Genomic DNA, 23353 nt, shown 5'->3' with positions numbered 1-23353 from the left:
AGACGCTCCAAGTCTATTGAGCATCCACACTGAGTGTATCATAACACTCAAGATTACAAAATTACAATACATCGCTATCGCTATCGTTTGCGCCTTTCTCCCGCATTGTGCGCGGGGTTGGCGTGGTTAAATCGGATTTGGCATGTTAATGTGTAGGGGTGGCCAGATACCCTTCCTGCCACCACCCCATACCCCTGGGACGGAATCAGGGTACCCCATCTGGCTGTGTCCAGTGTAAAACATGGAAAAGTGTGGATGAGTTGCAAATGTCTGTGAGTCGTGGAACTGAGGCAGAACGTGGGGACCAGCCTGGAATTCACCTAGAAGAATGTGGAAAACCGCCTAAAAACCACATCGAGGCTGGGCGGCACACCGGCCCTCGTCGTTAATCCGGCGCTCCTGCCCGAGTCCAGTAAGCAGAGCATTAACGCTCCCGACTAACCTGGTGGGTTACATATTTACAATACATGGTGTTCTGAAATTCCCATTACAAACTTCTAGGACTTGTAAATGCGAGTGAGTACATACAGGGTGTTTCAAAAATGACCAGTATATTTGAAACGGCAATAAAAACTAAACGAGCAGCGATAGAAATACACCATTTGTTGCAATATGCTTGGGACAACAGTACATTTTCAGGCGGACAAACTTTCGAAGTTACAGTAGTTACAATTTTCAACAACAGATGACGCTGCAAGTGATGTGAAAGATATAGAAGACAATGCAGTCTGTGGGTGCGCCATTCTGTACGTCGTCTTTCTTCTGTAAGTGTGTGCTCTTCACAACGTGCAAGTCTGCTGTAGACAACATGGTTTATTCCTTAGAACAGAGGATTTTTCTGGTGTTGGAATTCCACCACCTAGAACACAGTGTTGTTGCAACAAGACGAAGTTTTCAACGGAGGTTTAATGTAACCAAAGGACCGAAAAGCGATACAATAATGGATCTGTTTGAAAAATTTCAACGGACTGGGAACGTGATGGATGAACGTGCTGGAAAGGTAGGGCGACCGCGTACGGCAACCACAGAGGGCAACGCGCAGCTAGTGCAGCAGGTGATCCAACAGCGGCCTCGGGTTTCCGTTCGCCGTGTTTCAGCTGCGGTCAAAATGACGCCAACATCCACGTATCGTCTCATGCACCAGAGTTTACACCTCTATCCATACAAAATTCAAATGCGGCAACCCCTCAGCGCCGCTACCATTGCTGCACGAGAGACATTCGCTAACGATATAGTGCACAGGATTGATGACGGCGATATGCATGTGGGCAGCATTTGGTTTACTGACGAAGCTTATTTTTACCTGCACAGCTTCGTCAATAAACAGAACTGGCGCATATGGGGAACCGAAAAGCCCCATGTTGCAGTACCATCGTCCCTGCATCGTCAAAAACTACTGGTCTGGGCCGCCATTTCTTCCAAAGGAATCATTGGCCCATTTTTCAGATCCGAAATGATTACTGCATCACGTTATCTGGACATTCTTCGTGAATTTGTGGCGGTACAAACTGCCTTAGACGACACTGCGAACACCTCGTGGTTTATGCAAGATGGTGCCCGGCCACACCGCACGGCCGACGTCTTTAATTTCCTGAATGAATATTTCGATGATCGTGTGATTGCTTTGGGCTATCCGAAACATACAGGAGGCGGCGTGGATTGGCCTCCCTCTTCGCCAGACATGAACCCCTGTGACTTCTTTCTGTGGGGACACTTGAAAGACCAGGTGTACCGCCAGAATCCAGAAACAATTGAACAGCTGAAGCAGTACATCTCATCTGCATGTGAAGCCATTCCGCCAGACACGTTGTCAAAGGTTTCGGGTAATTTCATTCAGAGACAACGCCATATTATTGCTACGCATGGTGGATATGTGGAAAATATCGTACTATAGAGTTTCCCAGACCGCAGCGCCATCTGTTGTTGAAAATTGTAACTACTGTAATTTCCAAAGTTTGTCTGCCTGAAAATGTACTGTTGTCCCAAGCATATTGCAACAAACCGTGTATTTCTATCGCTGCTCGTTTAGTTTTTATTGCCGTTTTAAATATACCGGTCATTTTTTAAACACCCTGTATTATCTTGAACAGGAACCCACGTCTTGAAACGTACCGTTTCGATCTTGCAGCCGTTTGAAAACAGGTAGGTATAAATAACAGAGTAGTAAAGGTGATGTGTGCTTAGCTCGGGTCATTAGATGTGAAAGTGGCCTCATTACCAATATGTTATTATACTCCTTCCGGAATGGTAGTAGCACAGAAATGGTACGTTTCTGGACTTGGATTCCCATTCAAAATATTATGCACTCACTTCCATCAACAAGTCCTAGAAGATTGTGACGGGAATTTCCAAAGACCTTGCGTCTGTGTGGTACCCATTCTCTCGAACATGTCTGACAGAACTGACACCACACATATATAGTAAATATTCAATGTTCCGAAAGAAAAACTGTCTCGGTTGCTGAGTAAACAATACTTTTATTCTTGCGTTCCACCAATTTGAGCATCATCTGAAAAAATTTTAACATACTGCAAAATTTGCGGTCGTCACATATGGACGGACTTATTTGTGCCATTGCCTTCAAATGGCATGCATTCATAACAGGCGAGTCACAACACGCAAATAAACATCTACGAAAATTCTTCCACAACCAATATGACGTTTCCCGTCGTTTAATTACAACAAATGGTGCGAATAACGACGGGCTTTCTGGAAGTCTTAGGAACAGCACGTACTCATATGGTGTAAGCTGTAACATAAAACCCACCAAATACGGGCTTCAGGTGAAAACGACGGGCACAGTATGGCATCTCGCTAGCTCTGCTATTGACGTAGAGGGCGTTCTTGTCTCTCCTTGGTTCAGTCTGTCGTAACATGTTGCCGAAATACTGCGGAATTTATTTTGTATTGGACGAGAGGCGACGGCTACTGAAGGTACGAGGGTTGACTTAAAAGTAACGCGTCCACCGCCGTAACTATTCAACAGTTGGCAGCATTGGTGTGCGGCAGGTACTGGCTTGTTCCGTAGCCTCTTCTTAGCAGCTCCAGTTGGCGGGAAGCCTTAGCATTGAACGGTCGTGTTGTTACAGTGTAAAGTAAGGAACCCTGCGCAGTCGGTCAGTCAAGACCATTAAAGCAACGTGCAGTCATTGAATCCTTGACAGCAGAAGCTGTCACCCCAAAGGAGATTCATCAGAGAATGAAATCAGTTGATGGTGATCGTATTGATGTGACTACAGTGTGTCGTTGGGTGAGTAAGTTTAAGAGCTGTTGAGGCGGTAACATCTGACCTGCGTGACAGCGGCCACCAAGTTTCACAAGCAAAATACTGACAGTTTGATTCGGGACTATCATCGTATCACTCAGAGAGAAATTGCCGGTACAAGCGACATTTGACAAGAGTGTGTGGCCATGATTTTTCCAGCTGAGGGCTGCGTCTTTCATTTCTTTTTCTGGAGCTGGAGAGAAAAGGCTGCGGAACAAGTCAGTACATGCCGCACACCAATGCTGCCAACTGTTGAAAGTTACGAAGGTAAAGGCGTCACTTTTCAGTCAACGCCCGCAAAATAACGGGAGGTGACGTTGGCCAACTCGCACAGCCCCACGCCAGTGTTAGCTGAGCGAGGGCGGATTAGAGGGGTGTCTACACGGGCCATTGAAATTGCATTTTGTCGACAATACTGCAGCCGTGTGCAGGGTCGGCAGGGTTATGTATGGATTTGGCATGGTTAATTTTAAGGGATGGCTGGATGCCCTTTCTGCCGCTACCCCAACCCTCCAGGACGGAAATAGTGTACCCTAGCTGTCTGCGTCTAGTGGAAATCAGGAAATAGTGCGAATGTGTGTCAAATGTCTGCAAGGCGTGTAACTGAGGCAGGACACAGGGAGCAGCCCAGTATTCAGCTAGTGGGATGTGGACAACCGCCTAAAAGCCACATACAGGCCCTCGTCGATCCGGGGCTGCGCGAGTCCAGGAAGCAGCACATTAGCACTCAAGGCTAACCTGGCAGGTTCCTCCTTCTGTTACCATACAACTGGGATATGCAGGCTCCATCCACCGTAACATTTTTCTTAAACTATGGTAGTGCTTGTGAATTTCGAAGACAGCCATGAGCTAATGATAGTATGAGCCCCTGACCACTGCAAGCATCTGCATGTCGGCGACCTTTGCGTCGTGACAGTTCTCAAACAGGGCGTTCTTCGCTGCCTGATGGCAACTGCTGGAGACTACTGCTGTTGTGGCTATCACTTGGTCACTGCGTTGTTTCATTGGAGAACACCGCCTGGGGGCATCCACTGTCAGAATGCCCCCGTCTGAAACTTTCTGATTGTATCCCGCCGTGGTAACTGCAGGAGAAAGATACACAGAAATGCCAAAGAAACTGGTACATCTGCCTAATATCGTGCAGAGCGTCCACGAGCACACAGGTGCCGCAACCAAACGTCGCATGACTCGACTAACGTCTGAAGTAGTGCCGGAGGGAACTGTCACCATGAATCCTCCAAGTCTGTCCATAAATCTATCAGAAAACAAGGGAGTGGAGATTTCTTCTGAACAGCACGTTGTAAGGCATTGAAGATATGCTCAATAATGTTCATGTCTGGGACGTTTGGTGGCCAGAGAAGGTGTTTACTCATAGGAGTGTTCCTGGAGCCACTCTCTAGCAATTCTGGACGTGTGGGGTGTCGCATTGTCCTGCTGGAACTGCTCAAGTCCGTCGGAATGCAAAATGGACATGAATGGATGCAGATGACCAGACAGGACGCTTATGTACATGTCGTATCTAGACGTATCAGGGGCCCCATGTCACTCCAACTGCACACGCCCCACACCATTGCACAGCCACCAACAGCTTGACATGGATACATGGTTCAAAAATGGTTCAAATGGCTCTGAGCGCTATGGGACTTAACTTCTGAAGTCATCAGTCCCCTAGAACTTAGAACTACTTAAACCTAACTAACCGAAGGACATCACACACATCCATGCCCGAGGGAGGATTCGAACCTGTGACCGTAGAGGTCGCGCGGTTCCAGACTGTAGCGCCGGGAACCGCTCGGCCACCCCGGTAGGCGTGGATTCATGGCGTTGTCTCCATAACTGTACACGTCCATCCAGTTGACGCAATTTGAAACGAGACTCGTACGACCAGGCAACTTGTTTCCAGTCATGAACCGTCCAGTGTCGGTGTTGACGGGCCCAGGCGAGGTGTAAAGCTTTGTGTCGTGCAGTCATCAAGGATACACGAGTAGGCCTTCGGCTCCGGAAGCCCATATCGATGATGTTTCGTGAATGGTTCGCATACTGACACTTGTTGTGGCCCACCATTGAAATCTGCAGCAATTTCCGGAAGGGTTGTGCTTCTGTCACGTTAAATGATTCTCTTCAGTCGTCGTCGGTCCCGTTCTTGCAGGATGGTTAAGTTAGGTTAGGTTAGGTTTTTTCCGGCCGCAGCGATGTCGGAGGTTTGATGTTTTACTTACCGGATTCCTGATATTCACGGTGCACTTGTGCAATGCTCGTAAGGGAAAAACCCACTTCTTCGCTACCTCGCAGATGCTGTGTCCCATCGCTCGTGCGCCGACTATAACACCACTTTCAGGTTCACGTAATCTTGATAACCTGCCCTTGCAGCAGCAGTAACCGATTTAACAACTGCGCCAGATAGTTGTGTCATGTATAGGCGTTGCTGACGGTAGTACCGTATTCTGCATGTTTACATACCTCTGTATTTGAATACGCATGCCTATATTAGTTTCTTTGGCGCTTTGTAGATTACCGGTGAAAAGTTTCAAAAAAAAAAAAATGGTTCAAATGGCTCTGAGCGCTTTGGGACTTAACATCTGAGGTCATCAGTCCCCTAGAACTTAGAACTACTTAAATCTAACTAACCTAAGGACATCACACACATCCATGCCCGAGGCAGGATGCGAACCTGCGACCGTAGCAGTCGCGCGGTCCCAGACTGAAGTGCCTAGAACCGCTCGGCCACTGCGGCTGAAACGTTCTCGATCACCTATCACAAGTGTGGATTTGTGGTCATAACCTGCGATTTCGGTTTGAGTATTCTACCATAGCCCTGTTCTGATAATAAAACAAGTATAAACATGGAACGACTAGGCGCCTCTGTTATGGGTTTGACTGGTTGATCGCATACGAAGGTCCTGACGAGTACACACAACATTGACGTACCTTTACGTAAGACGGTTTTACTCGAATAGGCCTCATTCCCTCGGGTGTGTGTGTAGCAACCAGTTCGCATTAGTTTACAGGAAGCAGTGCTCATCTAGGAGTGTCATTGTATAGCTGGTCAAGGTTCATACCCTATTACCTGCTAATGGGGTGTAAGCAAGAGACTGAAATGGAAAAAAACGTGCTGTAATTATAGCTCTGCACCAGGAAAGCTGTTCTAGTAGGACAATAGCAACGAAAGTACAGCTGTGTAGAAATTGCTGCGGTTCAGGCAAACTGGTGCCAATGCAAGTGTTTCGCAATCTGGAGGCCCCGGGTAACGTCATACTTCTACGTCTGCATCTACATCTACATCTACATCTACATAGACACTCCGGAAGCGACCGAACGGTGCGCGGTGGAGGCTACTCTGTATCACTACTACTCTTTTCCCTTTCTGTTGCACTTGCAGATAGAACGGACAGTCTATATGCCTCTGTATCATCCCCATTTCTCGTATCTTACCTTCGTGGTCCTTACGTGAACTAAATAAAAAATTCTGATTGTGAGTAATATGTTGCTGCAGTACGCAGTAACTAGCCCCTGCCAGCCGCTGTGGCCGAGCGGTTCTAGGCGCCTCAGTCCTGCTACGGGCGCAGGTTCGAATCCCACCTCGGACATGCATGTTAGTGATGTCCTTAGGTTAGTTAGGTTTACGTAGTTCTAAGTGTAGGGGACTGATGACCTCAGATGTTAAATCCCATACTGCTGAGAGCCATTTTGATGTGCCCCTCCCAACAGTTGTCAGAGGCATTTTCTCTGGTTTCCGGAAGATACTTGTGTTTATATACAGGGTGATTCACGAAGATATGCAAACATTTTAATGTATTAATCTACAACTAAAACGGAAGAAAAAAGTTCATATAAACATAGGTCCGCTAATATTTAGTTACGGAGTTACGGCTAATAAAAGATTTTGCCTGAAATTTAGCAACTTAGCTAATATGAAGCCATCGAACAACTGTGTGAGGTTAAAGTAAAGCACCATTTCTTTTATTTTGTTGTTATTGATCTGGTGAATCTAATAAAACATGAAACTTGCAGGCACATTAAAACTGTCTGCCGGACCGAGACTCGAACTCGAGACCTTTGCCTTTCGCCGGCAAGTGCTCTACCACTGAGCTACCCAAGCACGACTCACGGCCCGTCCTCACAGCTTTAATTCCGCCAGTACCTCGCCCTCCTACCTTCCAAACTTCGCAGAAGCTCTCCTGGATTTCATTCTGCTAATAAAACATGTCCCAGACGTGTATCTGCAGTAGTTTTCCAGAACATCCAGAATAGCAAAGATGTAATTTCATAAAATTTTTAATTTATTAACTACTTGGCCCAATTCTTTTTTAAATTCCAGTCAATTGCACAAAGTTTTCAACGAAAATTGTAGAGAATTTAATTTTGGAAATAACGTTAACTGAAACTGTATGAATGTGTCAGATAATCTGCTTTTATTAATACCATAGGACACGTGAATTCATGTTCAACCGGAAAAAAAACAAAGCTTAGTATTAAGGAAGTTGCACAGTGTACAAACAATCTCACAATACATTCACAATAAATGTTCAAAAATGTCTCCACTGAGTTCGGCGCATTTAGCTGCACATGTGTGAGCACATTTTGCCGCTCGTTTCAGTTTCACAGGGTTGTTCTTAATTTCGTCCATTGCATTCATAATGCGGGCAAGCCCTCACGTGTATTGACTTTGTGCGTATCGCACTGCCATCACGTTTTCCATAAATAAACACCATATCGGCGTGCTCCTGTGTCATAAATTTGAAAGGCATTCCTATTTCATAAATATTTACAAACCAGAACAGTTACTATGTGATTTCCCTTATATACACTGATGTTATTATGTTCCTTCACAGTACGGTACGGCCTTTTGTTAAAGTTTCGAGAACATACCTTCACCGAAGAGTCAAGCAGTATATTGCTCCCTCCTACGTATATCTCGCGAAGAGACCATGAGGATAAAATCAGAGAGATTAGAGCCCACACAGAAGCATACCGACAATCCTCCTTTCCACGAACAATACGAGACTTGAATAAAAGGGAGAACCGATAGAGGTACTCAGGGTACCCTCCGCCACGCACCGTCGGGTGGCTTGCGGAGTATGGATGTAGATGTACATGTAGGACAATACAGAAAATTAACTCGTTTCAAGGTTAAGAATCGACTGAAACAACTCACTAACGGTTGCCAGCAATGACAATAACGTGTCCACATTCTTAATGAAAAGTAAAGAAATTTACTTGTATCATAATCTTTGCTTCTGTGGATGTTCTGGAAAACTACTGCAGATACACGTCTGAGACATGTTTCATTAGATTCACGAGACCAATAAGAACAAAATAAGTCGAAATCGTGCTTTACTTTAACCTCGTACAGTTTTGCGATGGCCTCATATTAGCCAAGTTGATAAATTTCAAGCAAAATCTTTCATTAGCCGTAAATCCATAACTAAACATTTGCGGACATGTGTTTATATGAACTTTTTTCTTTAATTTTACTTGTAGAATAAGACATTAAAATATTTGCATATCTTCGCGAAGTGAGAGAGAGAGAGAGAGAGAGAGAGAGAGAGAGAGAGAATTTATTTTGTTGGCCTATTAGCCTGTACATTGAAATAAAGTGCATAGTGCATAGTTTTAATAATAAATGCAAAGCATTAGTTTGCTCTTGTTCTACAACATTAATTTATTCTGTTAACCGGTTTTCGTCTGACAAGGCCATCATCAGATATTTACTGACTATTGTTGTTTGTAAGCGACGTTGGAGAAGACGTTACACACCTAGATTGAAGCACAAACACATAGTAAACGACACCTTTGACAGTGTGGTCGTAATGCAATGTAAAAAGTAAAAAGTTGAACAATAAATAAATACAAGGGAGATACAGGAAAAAGCATATTAAAATCGAAAAGCACGTCTACGTAAGAGTTTATGTTAATAAACAAAACCAATAAAATTAAATAAAATAAGTACTTTACAAGAGTACGTGAAAAGATATAGAACACGATTGATGCACAAACCAATAACAACAAAGAATTATCAATTGCAACCACATAATATATTAATAACGTGAGCAATATCAATAAGATAACCAGAAACGAATAAATGCAGGAAAATGGAAGATTCAAATGGCACAAATGGTTCAAATGGCTCTAAGCACTATGGGACTTAACATCTGAGGCCATCAGTCCCCTAGACTTAGAACTACTTAATCCTAAACAACCTAAGGACGTCACACACATCCATGTCCGAGGCAGGATTCGAACCTGTGACCGTAGCAGTAAAAATGGAAGAATGTGAGGGAATATTCAGTAGATGCCATTTTTGTGAGTGTGGTGATACTGAATTTGAAAACGTAAAACGCTGAATAATATACAAATATAAAGCGAGGGAACAGAATAAAACATTAACACCATACTCAAAAACCGTGGCTATACAGGGTGAAAAGTATTTATACCGACAAACTCTCGGAGGTTGTAGGGGACATCAAAACAAATATTTTTCCCTAACATCATTTTTTCCTATGAGGAGTATTTACACACGTAGAGGAAGATTTCTCTGGCGGCAAATTGATTAAACCAACAAATATTTTTCCATTTTTATGACCAAGAGACAACACATTAACACAACCCAATTTCAATTACAGTAGATCTTCAAAAATGTCTCCATTGACACGTAAACAAAGGTTACACCATCGGATCATGTTCTGTCTGATATGGGCAAAAATCCCAGGAGTATCCTGAATTGTTCCTGCTGCTGCTACTATCCGGGCAACCATATCCTCTTCTGATGCAACAGGAGTTGCGTAAACAAGGTTGCGCATCTCTCCCCACACAAAAAAGTCCAGAGGGGAGACATCTGTGGATCGAGCAGGCCAAGGTACAGGATCACCTCTGCCAGTCCACGTTTCTGGGAACCGTCGGTCCAGGAATCGATGCACACGACGACTGAGATGTGCCGGCGCCCCGTCATGTTGGAACCACATGCGTTGTCTTGTAGGGAGCGGGACATCTTCCAGCAATTCTGGCAATGCTCTGGCGAGAAAATTGTAATAGTGCCTGCCATTTAATGGCCTAGCAGATACGGCCCAATTAAACAATCCCCGACAACACCGACCCACACATTAACGAAGAACCGCACTTTATTAGCGCTAGTAACTGTGGCATGTGGGTTATCCTCACTCCAAACATGCGAATTGTGCATGTTGAAGACTCCATCTCGCCCGAACGTTGATTCGTCGGTAAACAACACAGAGGTTGGAAATGTAGGATGCATTTCACACTGTTCCAGGTACCACTGTGAAAACTGTGCTCTGGGTGGATAATCAACTGGTTCCAGGTTGTGGACACGCTGTAAGTGAAATGGACGTAACAATTGCTCTCGAAGGACTGCTCTTACATTCGTCTGATTCGCCCCATGTTACGTGCAATTGCACGAGTGCTGATTGAAGGATCCCGCTCCACATGCTGCAAGACAGCTTCCTCAAATTGCAGCGTTCTTACCGTGCGACGGCGTCCCTGTCCAGGTAATCTGCTAAATGACCCGGTCTCAAGCAGACGTTGGTACACAGCACCAAAGGTCGTATGATGCGGAATACGGCGATTAGGATATTATTGTTGATAAACCAGCTGTGCAGCTCGTCCGTTGTGGTGCGCTACGTAGTACGCACCAACCATATCAGTGTACTCACTGCCGGCCGGTGTGGCCAAGCGGTTAAAGGCGCTGCAGTCTGGAACCGCGTGACCGCTACGGTCGCAGGTTCGAATCCTGCCTCGGGCATGGATGTGTGTGATGTCCTTAGGTTAGTTAGGTTTAAGTAGTTCTAAGTTCTAGGGGACTGATTTACCTTAGAAGTTAAGTCCCATAGTGCTCAGAGCCATTTGAACCATTTTAGTGTACTCACTCCAGGTGTATCGCTCCACCAGTAAACAGAGACAATGCACTACTACACTGGTGGACAGCAGTTGCCTACAACTGAAGAGCGTAGTACGCCCTCTAACAGCTGTGGATCGTAATACGGCCTCCACTGGTTTAAATAATCCCCATAGGAAAAAATGACACTAGGGAAAAGTATTTGTTTTGATGTCCCCTACAACCTCCCAGAGTTTGTCCGCTTAAGTACTTTTCACCCTGTATAACAGTTTGGACTAAATAAATGACCCAAGTAAAATAAAAACAGTACTTGACGAAACAAATTCCAGAGGTATTGAACATGGAAAGTAATACAAGTACGAATTGAAGAAAGACTTAACAACTGTAACTGCAGAGTGTATGGATTTCATAGGGAATTTCAATAAAATAAAAGGACTCAATGAGTACAGCAAAATGAGGGAATATGAGGGAACAAACAGTGTGGGAAGAAATGAAAAACTGAGAGCATTATGTGCAGTTTAGACGAGGGGAAGTATTGCGTTGTTTCTGCTCATTTAAGATTGTATCTGTACTGTGGGCTAGGAGTATGTTAATTTCCAGGACTTCCAGCAAACTGAGTTCTTCTCCTTCGTTTGCTAAGCGAAGGACGTGGGACTCTGTCAGGTAGCTGTAACACTCACTCAGTCCCTGCTCAGCAAATCTGGCGTCTGAATTCTGCAACCTCGAGCTGCGTTCACGATCAGCTACGTCTCTGCCTGACTGAAGCTTATCACAGTCAGAACAGGTGCAGTTTTTATCACGGGCGATGTAAAAGTTTTGTGCAGTAATGTATTCGAGGAAGTAATCTGTCGGCTGAGTCTTCTTAGGACGTACCGTGAGACGGGGGGCAAGCGTAGCCAGTTATGGCGCGCACAGATTCCGACCAACATTCCAGACATTTCCAGACGGCCAGCACAATCTCGGGACTGGACCGTGGCGCGGAATCGTGAGTCCTGAATTTGAAAGTAGGATAATTAGCACAGCGAGCGAACTGGTTTAATAAGAAACCGCAGAAAAAGCAAAGATAAGGACTACTATTACATGGGGTTAAATGTAATGAAATACAGGGTGATTCAAAAAGAATACCTCAACTTTAAAAATGTGTATTTAATGAAAGAAACATAATATAACCTTCTGTTATACATCATTACAAAGAGTATTTAAAAAGGTTTTTTTCACTCAAAAACAAGTTCAGAGATGTTCAATAAGGCCCCCTCCAGACACTCGAGCAATATCAACCCGATACTCCAACTCGTTCCACACTCTCTGTAGCATATCAGGCGTAACAGTTTGGATAGCTTCTGTTATTTCTCGTTTCAAATCATCAGTGGTGGCTGGGAGAGGTGGCCGAAACACCATATCCTTAACATACCCCCATAAGAAAAAATCGCAGGGGGTAAGGTCAGGGCTTCTTGGAGGCCAGTGATGAAGTGCTCTGTCACGGGCTGCCTGGCGCCTCGGGTAGTTGACGTTCAGACGGTAAGGTTTCATAACTAACCTTTTTCGTAGGACTCTCCATACAGTTGATTGTGGAATTTGTAGCTCTCTGCTAGCTCTGCGAGTCGATTTTCCTGGGCTGCGAACAAATGCTTGCTGGATGCGTGCTACATTTTCATCACTCGTTCTCGGCCGTCCAGAACTTTTCCCTTTGCACAAACACCCATTCTCTGTAAACTGTTTATACCAACGTTTAATACATCACCTATCAGGAGGTTTAACACCATACTTCGTTCGAAATGCACGCTGAACAACTGTCGTCGATTCACTTCTGCCGTACTCAATAACACAAAAAGCTTTCTGTTGGGCGGTCGCCATCTTAGCATCAACTGACGCTGACGCCTAGTCAACAGCGCCTCAAGCGAACAAATGTACAACTAAATGAAACTTTATAGCTCCATTAATTCGCCGACAGATAGTGCTTAGCTCTGCCTTTTGTTGTTGCAGAGTTTTAAATTCCTAAAGTTGTGGTATTCTTTTTGAATCACCCTGTACTATTTCTTACAAGGGAACCTCCCCATCGCACCCCCCTCAGATTTAGTTATAAGTTGTCACAGTGGATAGGCCTCGAAAAACTGAACACAGATCAATCGAGAAAACAGGAAGAAGTTGTGTGGAACTATGAAAAAAATAAGCAAAATATACAAACTGTGTAGTCCATGCGCAACATATACCATATACAGGACTCTACAAGCTCAGGAGCGCTGTGGTCCCGTGGTTAGCGTGTGTTGCTATCGAGCGAGAGGTCCTTGGTTCAAGTCTTCACTCGAAAAAAATTTTAATTTTTTATTTTCACACAGTTATCAGGGTTCAGGCACTCACATAATCAACTTCGCTCTCAAAATTCCAGGACACGTTCAGATTCGCTTGGACATATGCCGGATTTGATGGTCTATACACGGAAAAATTTGAAAACGTTAAAAACATGTTTTGACAGAGCACAGGGAAAACTGTGCGACTGTGAAACTGTTGCATTCATTTTTTGCAGTTTACGTGACAAACTCTTATGTTTTCATCACTTTTTTGGGAGTCATTATCACATCCACAAGAAAACCTAAATCGGGTAAGGTAGAAGAACCTTTTTACCCATTCGACAACTCTACAAGTTAGGTGGGTCGACAACATATTCCTGTGTCAAGTGACGCACATGACGTCACCAGTGTCGTATAGAATATAACAGACGTGTTTTGCTGTGGAGGAATCGGTTGACCTATGACCTTGCGACCAAATGTTTTCAGTTCCCATTGGAGAGGCACGTCCTTTCGTCTAGTAATCGCACGGTTTTGCGGTGCGGTCGCAAAACGCAGACACTAAACTTATTACAGTGAACAGAGACGCCAATGAACGAACGGACAGATCATAACTTTGCGAAAATAAAGAAAGTAAACTTTTCACTCGCGGGATGACTTGAACCAAGGACCTGTCGTTCCGCAGCTGCTCACGCTAACCACGGGACCACGGCACTCCTGCGCTCGCATTATCCTTGATGTTACCTATGTTTCGCATGGACTACTCAGTTTGTAAATTTTGCTTATTTTTTCATAGTTTCACACAACTTCTTCCTGTTTTCTCGACTGATCTGTGTTCAGTTTTTCAAGGCTTATCCACTGTGCCAACTTATAACTAAATCTGAGGGGGGTGCGATGGGGAGGTTCCCTTGTTAGCAATACGCGGAACAGGCCTTGCTGGTGGTGGAGGGTGTGGCGGTCGCCTATTGGCTCAGTTCGAAATCGACAAGAATTCAGTGTAGTACTGAGGTCGGCTGCTGAAAAAACCGCGGCTCAGGACTTCGCTCTGGGTGCGACGTGGTAGGCGACGGATGTCACGGGGTTGACGAGATCAAACGGCAACCCGACAATGTCCCGACTGACTCAAAAAATGGTTCAAGTTGCTCTGAGCACTATGGGACAACATCTGTGGTCATCGCTCCCCTAGAACTTACTACTACTTAAATTTAACTAACCTAAGGACATCACACACATCCATGCCCGAGAGGATTCGAACCTGCGACCGTAGCGGTCACACGATTCCAGACTGAAGCGCCTAGAAGCGCTCGGCCACACCGGCCGGCCCGACTCGTTCACTCACTGACAGCTCCAGCCCATCAGTACGAAGGATAGAAACTTGAAATCTGCAGAGGGTGTTGATCTTATACTGTAGGCGTTGTTTAAGAAGGGATTTTTTTTCGATATTCCATCTCTAGGGGTGAAATAACGGATCGAAGCTTGTTTTTTTTTTTTTTTTTTTTTTTGTTTTTTTTTAATATGTCGCTATTAACGCAATATCGAAGCAAGACCCACGAAACTTGGTATTTGGAGTCTCGGGGATAACGAAAGAAACGTGTGTTTCACCATGAAACTTACTGGCAGATTAAAACTGTGTGCCGGAACGAGACTCGAACTCGGGACCTTTGCCTTTCGCGGGCAACTGCTCTGCAAACTGAGCTACTCAAGCTACCTCACAGCTTTACTTCTGCCAGTACCTCGTCTCCTACCTTCCAAACTTTCTGTGTTTCACCATATTTGGAAATTCAACCCCTATGGAGGCGAAATAGTAAGTGTAAAGTTTTTTCTTTAAAGCAAATCGTTATGAAAGAACTACTGAAGTATTTTTAAAGCTATAGCTATGAAAATTGGATTTCGTCATGTCGATTACAAAAAAAAAAAAAAAAAAGAAAAAATGTAATATGTGCTTCAGTGATTTTTGGAAATTCAACCTCTAAGAGGATGAAATGTGTCTTGAAAATATTTCATTACGAAAGCATTTTTAAAGCTAAAACTATGAAATTTATAAACGTGGTTTCCCAGTTAGAAATAAAAAGTACATGTTTCACATTTTTTTTGGAAATTCAACTGCTATGGGTGTGAAATAGTGGGTGAATGTTTTATAGAAATATTTCATTTTTGAAGGTAAATCTATGAAAAATGCATTTCGCCCCCATGTTGGAAATAAAAATGACTCGAAATAAAATTATATATTTGAGCTGTGTGTGGCTCGCGTTGGTGCTGTTGGTAGGTTGTCATCGTGTAATAGGGATAGTGGCGTCTCGTTTTCTTCTTGTGTTTACTGGCGCCACTACGTTTGCTAGCACAGTCTGTCCGCGAGTGGCAGCAGATGCGTTTAGCGATATCTAGTACCCATACTATCTTTGGAAGGACATAAAGTGTTTTCTGGGTCGGGTGTGCCGGGAGTTCGGTTGGGACTGAGCAGCAGAGAGGTCCGGCAGCGTGAGGACATGCCGGAACTGCTGGCGGCGTGCAGGCACTGCCAGATCGAGGGGCTGTAGTTGTGTGGTGTGCGTACTGTAAGACCTTCGGTTCACACACCATCAGATTATTTGACTTGTCGCTCTAACAAAGTAGGCGAGTGTCAGCAATATGTCTCGTGGTCTTATCGTGGCGTGTTTATCTTCTGCCGTTAGGTCCGACGATAGCAATGCCACTTGCACGCTTAGAGTAGCAGATTGACAGTGACCAACTTTAAACAGAACTTGATTAATTTTCACACACATTTATTAAAATAATAACAAGCAGACTGGTACAGACTGATGCAGACTAACTAATCGGTGGTCTGTACACTCGTTATAATACCTCGCGCGTTCAGGTATCACTGCGTAAGTGTGATCCGCGAGGAGAAAAGGTTCTACGTTAGCAGCAATCTCATTGGCTGCGTTACATATTGATACGCGGATCGGCGGAAGCAGAATTTGGTCCGTCTCTAAGGCAGCGCCATCTCGTAGTGCGGAGACGGACAAGCGCTGTGCCTGCGCTGTTGTGCTTAGCGGGGCGCGCTCTAGTGGGAAAGTTGTGTACGCACTGACTACGCAGAACTATGTACACAACATGTCGCGAGAGCCACAACCTCGTTGTCCACCTAACCCAGCATGTTGAGTTGAGTGAACATTAATCCAGTAGTGAAACCTCCACTATTTGGTGATCACACTGTTTGTTCGTGCGTTGCTGCTCGCAGGGTCGCCGTGAGACGAACAGCAACAAGTGGAGTGTGTCGAGTTGGCGGAATCTATTAGCCATCGTCTATTGCCTGTCATTAGTTTCTGAATTCGGTGTTATTATTGATGAAGTGCAACGAGCGGTATCTTACTGCTTAGTGGCCGCTAACGTCCCAATTACCTGCCCTGGAGGTTAGCGTCTTTTTGCGGCAGTGTACTTTTCCTCGTCCGGCATGCTGTCCGGCATGACATGTAGTTCGACAGCCTTCTCGATTGTGGTGTGGACTGTGGTTTGTTTTGTCTACCTTTGTTGTAGTGGTTTCTTCTGTCTTTCGATGTTTTAAACACCGGATTCTGTCACTTCGTCCTCGCTTGAATCATTCTGCTGTTGTACTGGTTATCACACGTTAGGTGGATTTCGCAAGAACATTAATCGGCGTTTGAACGCTCCCTAGTTTGAGTTGCCATCCTGTTAGGTGAGCTTAGCTCCTGGCTGCCTGTCTCTCCGCATACACAGCTGTAGGGGCTTTTCTCAGGTCGATCCTTGGAGCACTGTCTGTGGATCACTCCGTTCCTTATTTGGTCTGATTGTGTCAATTGTTTAAAAATAATATATTGTTTATATTATTCCTATTGCTTGTGGCCTTCAGCCAACAAATAATTTGAATTCTTCTTAATAAAGCCATCAGCTGTGAGTGTAGCTTGTGTTACAGTCAACTTTTTTAATGATTATTTTAAAAATTATTCTGGTATTTTCAACGTGTAGTTGTCTTCCTCACTTGTAATTCAGGCCTTCAGCCGCTAATTGTTCTGAAGTATTGCTTGTGGCCTTCAGCTGACAAATAATTTTGAATTCTTTCTTAATAAGGCCTTCACCAGCCAGTATAGCTTCTGTTACAGTCAATTTTTTAAAATGATTTTTTTAAAATTATTTCCTTAAATAAAGTGTATGTGTTTACTATGCAACCAACGGTAACTATCAGGCCCCTTTAACACCCTTTCTTGCTTTCCCTAAGTGCCACGTTTCAATATTGTAAACGCAATGTGATGAAACCAGCTTCTCTGCAGTACGGAACAAAAATGAGTATGGACGACTTTAAAGCACCCAATAGAGAAAACGAGATGGTACAGGACCTTATAGCGTTCCAAGTCGAGTGGCAGCGAACTAACGTCGTGTTACTGGAAATCCCTATATGAGTTTCATCCCTGTGGTATCAACCACTATTAAAGGGAGAATCCACACAAAAATTCAACTTTTCTTCTACTTTGCTGATTTCAGCGGTATTTTAAAATGGTGCCTATCGCGTAAAAACATAGAAATATCCCAACTTTGAAGTGCAGAATTCCATTCGTTTTTTTTTTTGTTTTTTTTTGAGATTTGAATTTTTAATTTGATTTTAATGCTATTTATGAAAGCAAACTTTTGCTGCTCTGACCTCAATTTTCATATTTTCTAGGTATACTCACAAGCCTATGATAATTTTATGGGAAATGTTATTAGTTTGCTTTCAGTATTTTTTCTAGTTTTAAACTAATGTTTTCTTTAACTATCGGTACATATGCGTGGTAATAAAATAGAGAAACCACATTTCCGTTGTTATTAATGAGAAGAAGTATGGATGTATCTCAGGACTACTTCCTGCAAAGGTTTCATTAAGATTGGTTAATAAAAATCAAATGATTCTGAGCACTATGGGACTTAACATCTGAGGTCATCAGTCTCCTAGAACTTAGAACTACTTAAACCTAACTAACCTAAGGACATGACACACATCCATGCCCGAGGCAGGATTCGAACCTGCGACCGTAGCGGTCGCGCGGCTCCAGATTGAAGCGCCTACAACCGCTTGGTCACACCGGATTGGTTAATATTTGAAATAAAAAATGGACATTGAACTTCATAAAAAACTTATGGGAAAATAGGTTTTATAAAATTTTATTCTAAAATGAATGTTAGTACAAGACACATACCCATTGAAACTCACCAGCACCATACGTTTTCTCTTCCTGCTCCTACAAAAGGCTTCTTGTGGTAATTTGTACACCATGGTATACTTTTTCTTGAATTATTCGCTCGCCAGGCAACATCTTGTGCACCGCGTGACCTGTCGTTGGTCTCTAGATAAGCAGGTCTTCTTCTGGGAGGACGGAAAACGGAGTGTTGGGACTCCAGCTTTCTTCAGTCTTCAAACATCCCGTACTGAACTGACAAACAACTTTTACAAAACCTAACAGTATTTTTTTTTTTTTAGAGTCCCATACCTCAGTCGGTAAAAACGGATCCCTTATAGAATAATTTTGTTGTATTTCTGTCCGTCGGACTGTAAAAAACCCTTTTTCTCAGGAATGTGTAGACGTATTCACTTGAAATTGGTCATATACTAACATGTAGAGTCCCTTGGTGGTCTGAAACATGTAAGCTTCCGAGTGAAATGGTTCAAATGGCTCTGAGCACTATGGGACTTAACTTCTGAGGTCATCAGTCCCCTAGAACTTAAGAACTACTTAAACCTAACTAATCTAAGGACAGCACACACATCCATGCCCGAGGCAGGACTCGAACCTGCGACCGTAGCGGTCGCGTGGTTCCAGACTGTAGCGCCTAGAACCGATCGGCCACTCCGCCCGGCGCATCGTCAAGGGTAACCGCAGCCATGGTCTCCGAGCTGGTAGTCCATGCTGCTGTAAACGTCGTCGAACTCTTCGTGGAGATGGTTGTTGTCTTGCAAACGTCCCCATCTGTTGACTCAGGGATCGAGACGTGGCTGCACGATCCGTTACAGCCGTGCGGATAAGATGCCTGTCATCTCGACTGCTAGTGATACGAGGCCGTTGGGATCCAGCACGGCATTCCGTATTACCCTCCTGAAGCCACCGATTCTATATTCTGCTAACAGTCATTGGATCTCGACCGACGCGAGCAGCAATGTCGCGATACCATCAACCGCAATCGCGATTGGCTACAATTCGACCTTTATCAAAGTCGGAAACGTGATGGTAGGCATTTCTCCTCCCTACACAAGGCATCACAACAACGTTTCACCAGGCAACGCCGGTCAACTGCTGTTTAAGAAATCGATTGGAAACTTTGCTCATGTCAGCACGCTGTAGGTGTCGCCACCGGCGCCAACCTTGTATGAATGCTCTGAAAAGCTAATCATTTGCATAAGTAGCATCTTCTTCCCGTCGGTTAAATTTCGCGTCTGTAGCACGTCATCTTCGTGGTGTAGCAATTTTAATGGCCAGCAGTGTACTTAGGCGTGACCCAGTGCAATTGTTTGCAATCCATTTGAAAAGAATACTGACTCGTTCCGTTATTACTTACACATTTGCATTACAATTTACCCCTTATGGTTTACATTAGTCGACAACAACAAGGACCAATCATCTACGGTACCAGCCGCGACGTACCGATGCTTTACAACAGCGGCTCGATGTGGCGACGACCAACAGTGCTACACACATTGTACCTCCGAAGCATCTTCTGGTAGACATTCAGCTTGGATGGAAGGAAGTATAATCCAATCACATGACCGTCCAGAATACCTGTCCACATGTTAATTCCAAACCAGTCTCGAAATTCCTGAACATGCGTGGCATGAGGGTTTTCGTCCGCCCAGACGTGGCTATTTCGAGCATTCAGAAGACAATCCCTTGTGGACCTACATTCACCTGTGAAGAGATCTCGGCGTGGAAACAAGGGCGCGTCGAAGCAACGGTGCAGGAACCGTGTGCAGAAGGCGACGCGTTGTGGAAAGTCTGCTGGACCCATAGCGTGTGCCCTTTGTAAGTGGTTACGGATGTAATTGTTGCTCGTGCAGTACGGCCAAGACGGTACTGTGACTAGCAGCCATCGCCCGCGCAATCGTTCGCGAACTCGTTGACGGCTATCTTCAATGCGGCGCTGTACACCTCCTTCAAATTCGGGAGGTCGGCCTCCTAACGGTGAAGGTACCAGTTTCCCGTAGCGGTTGTGTAACTTGGGCAACAGTTTGTGCGGTGGAGTGTGACGGTGTGGAAAACGTTCGTGATACAGCCGACTATAGTTGAATTCTTTTATCTTGGCGGTTCGCGCATGCCGGCCCAGGCGCGGGAGATTGCTGCGTTGCCAGTTGCACACGACGCACGCGCCAATAGAAGCAGCGCCATAATATACAGGGTGATTCAGAAAGAATACCACAACTTTAAAAATGTGTATTTAATGAAAGAAACATAATATAACCTTCTGTTATACATCATTACAAAGAGTATTTAAAATGGTTTTTTTTTCACTCAAAAACAAGTTCAGAGATGTTCAATATGGCCCCCTCCAGACACACGAGCAATATCAACCCGATACTCCAACTCGTTCCACACTCTCTGTAGCGTATCAGGCGTAACAGTTTGGATAGCTGCTGTTATTTCTCGTTTCAAATCATCAATGGTGGCTGGGAGAGGTGGCCGAAACACCATATCCTTAACATACCCCCAGGGCTTCTTGGAGGCCAGTGATGAAGTGCTCCGTCACGGGCTGCCTGGCGGCCGATCCATCGCCTCGGGTAGTTGACGTTCAGGTTTCATAACTAACCTTTTTCGTAGGACTCTCCATACAGTTGATTGTGGAATTTGCAGCTCTCTGCTAGCTCTGCGAGTCGATTTTCCTGAGCTGCGAACAAATGCTTGCTGGATGCGTGCTACATTTTCATCACTCGTTCTCGGCCGTCCAGAACTTTTCCCTTTGCACAAACACCCATTCCCTGTAAACTGTTTATACCAACGTTTAATACACCACCTATCAGGAGGTTTAACACCATACTTCGTTCGAAATGCACGCTGAACAACTGTCGTCGATTCACTTCTGCCGTACTCAATAACACAAAAAGCTTTCTGTTGAGCGGTCGCCATCTTAGCATCAACTGACGCTGACGCCTAGTCAACAGCGCCTCAAGCGAACAAATGTACAACTAAATGAAACTTTATAGCTCCCTTAATTCGCCGACAGATAGTGCTTAGCTCTGCCTTTTGTCGTTGCAGAGTTTTAAATTCCTAAAGTTGTGGTATTCTTTTTGAATCACCCTGTACTATAATTTGCAAACTTACGTTTAGGGAGGAGCGCACAGTTTATGAAGTAAGGCCACCATGGTCGCATTAACCCTTTCGCTGCTACAGAGACGTGCTCCCCGCAATCCGCGATGTGCGCGATTTTGTCATCATTGCACTGCTTGCTTGTGCAGACACATGGTGTTCCGACTGCTTTGACACACTTTACCATTCGATTTCACAAAAACTATTTGGCCCAAAAATTTGATTTTTACGCATTTTCTTGACTGATACCTTCCCCCCATAAATGACTTAATTTTGTTTTGATGTTCAACGCAGTTATTGTGCAGCATTAAATGTAGTAAACCATTGCACGCAATTTTGAAGAGTTTGCATAGGTAAAAGTCCATAGCGTACACTTCCCGTATGGTCGATTTTAGTTGCCACTAGAAATTTCAAAAAATTACATTCAAACGAGTAAAATTCATGAAGTAAGACGCTTCTATATTGTTTTTCAATAAAGAAAATATTACACACCGAACAAGGTTTGAACTTAGAACCTTTGGCATTACAGCCCAACACTGTAACCATTACGTTAACGCGGCTATCATTAGGTTGTGTTCCTAGAGGACTTTAAAATGTGACGCAAAATACCGACAAAACTATTGATATATGAATTACTCACGTTTCGTCGAAGTAAAATAGGAAATAAACAATTACCGCTATTCTTTATTGCGAAAAAGCGGTTAGTGAAAATGATACAAACACCTTTCCTTGCTATCGCCTGAATTAGGAGGCTTATTGCTTGTTTGGTTTAATTAATTAATAGAATATGAAGCAATTGGTATAAAGAATGCTTTTTCCAAACTTTCTATAAAAGAAAGTCTGCTATCAAGACACTGCTTTTGTTCAATTACTTTATTTATGACTGAACGCTTCTAAAACAAGACACTCGTCCGTGCGCTCCACTGCAGTCGAGCTCTGGCAACGTCGTCCTCTGTTCATTGGCTGACTGTGTTTTAGAACGTCAGATGCGCCGAACGAACCTAAACTCGGCCGCCGTCATAAATGACGCGCACTTTAGCAGCTCTTCCGTTGCCTCCAGCTTCGCCATACACAAGGAGCATCTCTGTGTATTTCGCAAACATGTACTGAACTATGTTTCCCCTATCGGTGATGCACAGGTACTGACTCAGTCTCACAGCAAAGCGGACAATAAGTGACATCTGGGGATCGTTTGACGTAGTACACGCCATCGTGTCTACCCTGTTGTATACCAGGACAGGGAACTCTGAGACGTTTCTCTTGCCCTAAGCAGAGGTACACATCTGAACTGAAACTGTCGTAGAACGGAAACGATGCGATTCCGGACATGGGTTCCTGTTAAAAATGTTCTGAATTCACTACCCTCTACATGTCCTAGAAGTTTGTAACGGGGATTTCCGACCACCCTGTATATTATTGTCTTTATTTTCGAGCCATAGATGATAAGTAAAGAAGGGAAAGCAGAAAGGTGCAAGGAGTATATAGAGGGTCAGTACAAGGGTGATGTACTTGAGGACAATATAATGGAAATGGAAGAGGGTGTAGATGAATATGAAATGGGAGATACGATACTGCGTGAAGAGTTTCACAGAGCACTGTAAGATCTGAGTCGAAACAAGGCCCGGGAGTAGACAACATTCCATTAGAACTACTGACGGCCTTGGGAGAACCAGTCCTGACAAAACTCTAC

Source organism: Schistocerca piceifrons, chromosome 10 (assembly GCF_021461385.2).
Source record: "Schistocerca piceifrons isolate TAMUIC-IGC-003096 chromosome 10, iqSchPice1.1, whole genome shotgun sequence".
Taxonomy (NCBI): domain Eukaryota; kingdom Metazoa; phylum Arthropoda; class Insecta; order Orthoptera; family Acrididae; genus Schistocerca; species Schistocerca piceifrons.
The sequence above is the reverse complement of the archived record's forward strand: the minus strand, read 5'-3'. Positions refer to the sequence as shown.